Source organism: Arachis ipaensis, chromosome B8 (genome assembly GCF_059453495.1).
Source record: "Arachis ipaensis isolate K30076 ecotype BB chromosome B8, ASM5945349v1, whole genome shotgun sequence".
In the NCBI taxonomy this organism is placed as follows: Eukaryota; Viridiplantae; Streptophyta; class Magnoliopsida; order Fabales; family Fabaceae; genus Arachis; species Arachis ipaensis.
The window spans coordinates 135,587,824-135,593,823 of record NC_142443.1 but is presented as its reverse complement, the minus strand read 5'-3'; positions in this window follow the sequence as shown (position 1 = coordinate 135,593,823).

The following is a 6,000-nucleotide window of genomic DNA, read 5'->3' as shown; positions in this document are numbered from 1 at the left end:
GCCTGTCTTGAAACTTGTTAAAAAATCTGATAATTTTTTTTTACAAAAATAAAAATATTATTTAAAAAAATTATTTTTTAATAAATATATTTATATGTAATATGTCATATTTAATATTTATAAAAAATATAAATTTTAAAGTATTTAAAATATACAAAACTATTTATAATTAAATATAATAAATTTAAAATATATTATATTTTTGTTAATAATAAAAAAAATTTATATATGTAATTATGTATTAACAGGCTCAGGCAGGCCTGACAGGCCAATAAGGTTAATTAGTGAGCCTGGACCTGGCCTATTAACATAATAAGGCTTTTATATGAGTCTGAGCTTGTGCCTATTTTATAACAGGTCAGGCCAGGCCAGGCCAAACACAGTCCAGGCTACAGGCCCCTGGCAGGCCGCATGACCTTTTTCCACCCCTAGTCCTTACCATCCACGTCCATGTCTTCCACTGGACTAGCAACGTGTAGCGATGGTGGTGCAAGAGGTGGGTCATCCTGCACAAAATTTGAGTGGCCAGATCACCACCACCAACATCACCGATCTCCGTAGAAAGCTCCATCACTTGTTCCACCATGATTCTCCTATGGATGTCAAACATGAGACATACATGCTCGTCGCCATGGAGTCAAAACAGACGAAACCGGAAAAACTCCATTTTTCATCGGTGCTATTAACCTATACGCCACTCTTTCGATCTCTTTTCTCTTGCTACCACCAACGCTAACTTACTCGTCGAGTGCGCAATAGAATGGGATTATCATACTCAGATATCACCCTCAATGTCACTGTTTCTCATATGGCAATTCGGATACACGCTTACAACCACATATCCACTGCTACTAGATATTTTGGCTTATTTTTTGGAAGAAAAATGGAAGAGAAGAAGAAGTAAAATGTTTGTGGAGAATACAAAGGGTTGCACATCCTTTTATAGCTGTTGAAAATTTGGCGTAATATATCTCGTTTACAATGTAAATGTCATAATTTATCTCTTATCTTGTTTACAGTGTAAACAAAATAAGATTGCACGTATCTTGTTTATACTGTAAACGAAATATGCATGTCTCCCACATTTTACTATATCTTGTTTATAGTATAAACGTATCTGTAAACGAGATACGTGCAATTTTATTTCATTTATACTGTAAATGAGATAAGAGATAGGATGAATTTTCATAAAAATACTACAAATTGTATATTTTGGTTAATAAAATATCTTTTATTTATTAAAAAAATCCTAAAATTTAAGATGAGAAAAATTTTAAAAAAATTAGTTGAAGAAAGTTAATTTAATATTATTCTATTCTAAAAAAACTTGTTAGCTAATTTCTTATAATTATTTTCGTTGTATAAAAAATAATCCCATTTTACAAAATTTGAGTTAAGTTTCAAATAAAAGTTGTATGACAAAACTAATATAACAAGGAGAAACCAATTCAATATGATTTTCCCCAAAATTTCTTAAGATTTTTAGTTTTTTCTTAAAGCTTGTATTAATATTTCTTGTACATTTAAATACATACATGTCATCGAGCCTAACAAATAAGTCATTATTATATATTTATATAGGTAGTGTTTGGTTACTGTAGAAAGATATGGACACAGTAATACATATTTTTTTTATTTAATTTGGTGAAACACAAAAATTTGATGGACATGGAAAGACATAAATAAATATAAATATACAAAATTTATGTATCATTTATATTTAAATTCTAATTTTAACCCTAAACTCTAATAACGTTTTTTTCCCTCGCTCCTTCTCTCTTTTTTCTTTCATTTTCTTCTTTCTTTATTATTTTCCCTCAATCACTCTTCCTTCTGTCACCACTGCTAATGCCACTCTTAGCCACTTCTCAAGATCTGTCGCCCATCATTGAAACAGTCGCAACGCCATCGCCGTCTAGCTCTCACGAGCAATAAGTCGCTGCGCCGTCGGAGAGCCGTCATCGTACATCCATTGCGACCCAGCAACTCAAAGCGCCATCGTCATCCAACCCTCGCAGCCCAGCATCTTGCAGCGCCCACCCTTCACAAGAACACTCGTGCGCCGTGCCTACTCGTCTTTCTCCATTTCACAACTGCCATCGTCTTCAAGTAACTCGTAGCCGTCATTGTCTTCTTCTCCTTTTCTATTGTCGTCACCCAACCATTCTTATTCTCTTGGTTTTTTTAATTTTGGTTGATTGTTACTGTAATTATTAGTTGCCTCTCCCTATCAATCTTTTTTTGAGATAGATAAATAATTACTGTTAAAAAATTTATTTCAAAATTTTTTGTTAATTATATATGATGTGATGATAATGGTGGTGGTGGTAGTATTTTTAATTAAATTTAGTATTTTGATATAAATAAAAATTTAATGTATTATTGTGTATATTATTATTCAATACAATAAAAAAAATTATATATATTTATATCTCTATCTCTATCTTTGCGTTTCTGTTCACTTTTTTGTATTTTTGTTACCAATAAGAGCCTATCTGCACATATGACTTACCATGTACGTACAGCTATACAATGGATTAAATGATTAGTTATTAATTAATTAATTAGTCAAAACTGATTGCTATCATTATAGCCGACTCGGTGCGGAGCATTTATATTAGTTATTGTGTAGTTCATGATTTGGTGGAAGATCGAAGGGGTGAATGAGTTTGTCAATTGCCATAGTAATGAATGATGTATAATTGTATATATTTACCAAAGAAAACAACACAACTTGCATATAAAAAATTAGTGATTAAATTAATTATTATGTATTTGTATATTAATATATATAATATTTGATTTATTTTAATATATATTATATACAAATAATTAATTTAATAATTAATTTTGTGCGTATACTTGGTACGATGCATACAAATTCACCCCATAATTAACTAGGTTAGTAATTAACAGCTAGTCTTTGTCGAATGCATGAATTATTATCGCTTCAATTTGGGCTGCGCCTAAGATATTGATGCATTAACTAATCCTAATTGTATGTATTGACTCTTGGTTATCTAAATAGTAAATCAAAGAAAAAAGATGTTTCACATGTTTTGGTTATTCCTTTAACTCTAGACATATATTGAAACTAAAGATAAATTATGCTTGTTGTTTCTGAAACTTCTAAAAAAAATAAAAAATATCTATAATATTAAAATTTTATAGTACTACAGTGATAGAACTAGAAAATTTTTAGGGGACCAAACAAAAATAAAATGTAATTCGTAAAATTAAATCTTAAGTATTTACATTTTATCTTATATAAGTTAGGGTTAAAAAATATAGTCATACGATATAGTTTCTTTTATATATATAAAAGTTAAGACCCAAAAATATATTTAAAACGTTTTATATATTAAGATGTGTTCAACATTATTTCAGAAAACTAAAATCATCAGTAATCATATGTGATGTAAATTTTGAAACAATCTAATTTTTAAATATAATATTGCTCAATGATTAATTAATTAATTAATAGGTTGCTCAATATCATTTTGAATATTACTTATTAAATTTGAAATAAAAGGACTGTAATTTTAATTTATCACATGTTCTCTTTTTTTTCTTAAGAAATGAGTCAATTATTTTTAATTTTGACATTTTTTAGTCTTAGTATAATAAGAATATATATTAACTTTAAAAAAAATAATTATAGAAATATTTGTATGTTTTTCTGTTTTGTGTTATAATCCTGTGAGAATTTTCTTACAAGTTGGGTTAGTACTTTACTATTGAAAGCTAGGTTGGAGTCTTAGTCAAGTTCGGTTTGGGTTAGAAACTGGACTTGTCCCAGATAGGATTGGGTAGAATCCTAGGAAGAATTGGTGATTGTAATCTATTGAAAAGATAGTGAAATTCTATCACTGTTGTGATGGAGACTAGATGTAGGCTACATTGCACTAGGTAGCTGAACCAGGATACATCTGTGTTTCAATCTCTACTCTACTGAGTTAACAGACGAAACTAAAATATCTCATATGTTTACATAACAGAAAGCTAGTTTACACAAGAAAGAAAAAGGGGACAAGATTTAACACCCCCCATTCTCTTAGCCACTGATAACCATCAGTTTTAAAATCATCCGTTTTACAAAAATTTTAATTTTTATTACCAAATTACTCCTAACTAAAAAAATTATAAAATAAAATAAAAAAAAAACAAAAGAGGCAGAGAGCATTTAAAGTTGATAGAGAAAGAGAACCCCGGAGAGACTTGGCGTCGGGATCGGTGGGAGGAGAAGTGGGATTGGAGTGGGAAGCATTATGATCGGAGGAGGGGTGTTCGATGGGAAGGCCTTCGAATTCATCATCGTCCCAGAAATCGAAGGTGGTGGGCAGCAGTTTCGGGAGATTGGAGGGTGCAAGTTTGGGATCGGGTTGGAAATCGATGCGGGTAGGAGTGAGATCAGTTGTGAGAGGTTAGGAAGGTGGAGAGCGGAGAGTGGCGGGATCGATAAAAGTGTCTTCGAGTTCGTCGTCTTCAGCTTCGAATCCCTCGACGTGGTGCGCGGCGCTGTGACGTGTTTTGGGAAGGGAGAGGTGGCGCTTGTGGTGGCTGCTGGCTTTCAACGTATAGCAATGGTGGGTGGCGGTTGCAAGGAAGAGGAAGAAGAAAAGAATGGGAGGAAGAAGGAGGATAGAACCGGCCCACATGAGGGCAGCAGGGGCCAGAGGTTGATGGCTTCTGTTTTTTTTTTTACTTCTGATTTTGATTCTATTTTTATTGTTGCTGTGCGTCTGATTCTGATTCTATTTTTTCGAATTTATTGTTGTTGTGCTTCTGATTTTATTGTTCTTCTGATTTTATTGTTATTTGATTTCTTGTGTTTTTCTGATTTCTTCTTATTGTGCTATTGATGATGAAAAAGAAGAAGAGATGCTGCTGTGATGGAGAGGAAGAACTGAGTATTTTAGTGAAGAAGGAGAAGGATATTTTGGTTGGAATGACGATTTTAAAATTAAGTTAAACCTTAGGAACAATTTTGGTGTGAAAAAAAGGTTGAGGACGAAAAAAATTTTCAGCATGTACTTTAGAGACCAAAATTGTACTTAATCCTATAAATTAATGTATTATGTCAATAAATTTTTCTGCTCTCAAATAAAAATTTATATGTTGAAAAAGCGTGGAGAAAGAGAAAAGTTCGATGCTCGCATATTTTTTTGTTAGACTTATACCAATTTACTTTGACTCACTGGCAGAGTTTAAACAAATTTATTGCGAGGGCAAAAAAATTTAACATAAAATTATATAATGTTGTTTATATTAATTATTTTTAAGTTTGTTACTAGGATGAGATAAAATAGGTAAAAAAAGAGTTATAATTGTAAAAAAAAATTAGAATATTATAAGTGGTAAAATACGTAAAAAAATTATAGTTAGAACAATAAATATTACAAATTATAATATTTATTGAATATTTAAATATTTTTTTAGAGAAAATTCAATTAAAAACTAATAAAATATAAAATAATACTAAATTCAATAGATAAAAGATTATCCAATTTATTAAAGATTTGTAAATTTTTTATTAGTTTATATGAATACAATTAAACTAATATTTATTTATTTATTTTTATATTTTGTCTAATGTAAAAAAATTAAATTAAAAAATTAATAAAGTCAAAAACAGCACAAACTTACATTAAAAAAAACTAAATAATAATAAGATTGTAGTTATATTTAATTAGATTTTTTTTAATCAAAGTGGTGGATAATAATGAGATTATGTTAGTATTAAATATGAGTTCATGAATGAGAATCGAACCCAGATAATTGTGGCTAGAAGAATATAACATTAACCAATTGAGTTAATTTTATTTTTTGTCTTCATACTACTAATACTTTTATAAAATTTTTGGAGGAATCATGACCTCCTATTACCTAAGAGAAGTTTCAATCTCTCTCTAATTAAACTTGACTACAAAAATATTTTCGCGTGTAATATCACCATTTCATATATGTTATTGACTTTTTTTTTTTTTACTTTCTTTTAAT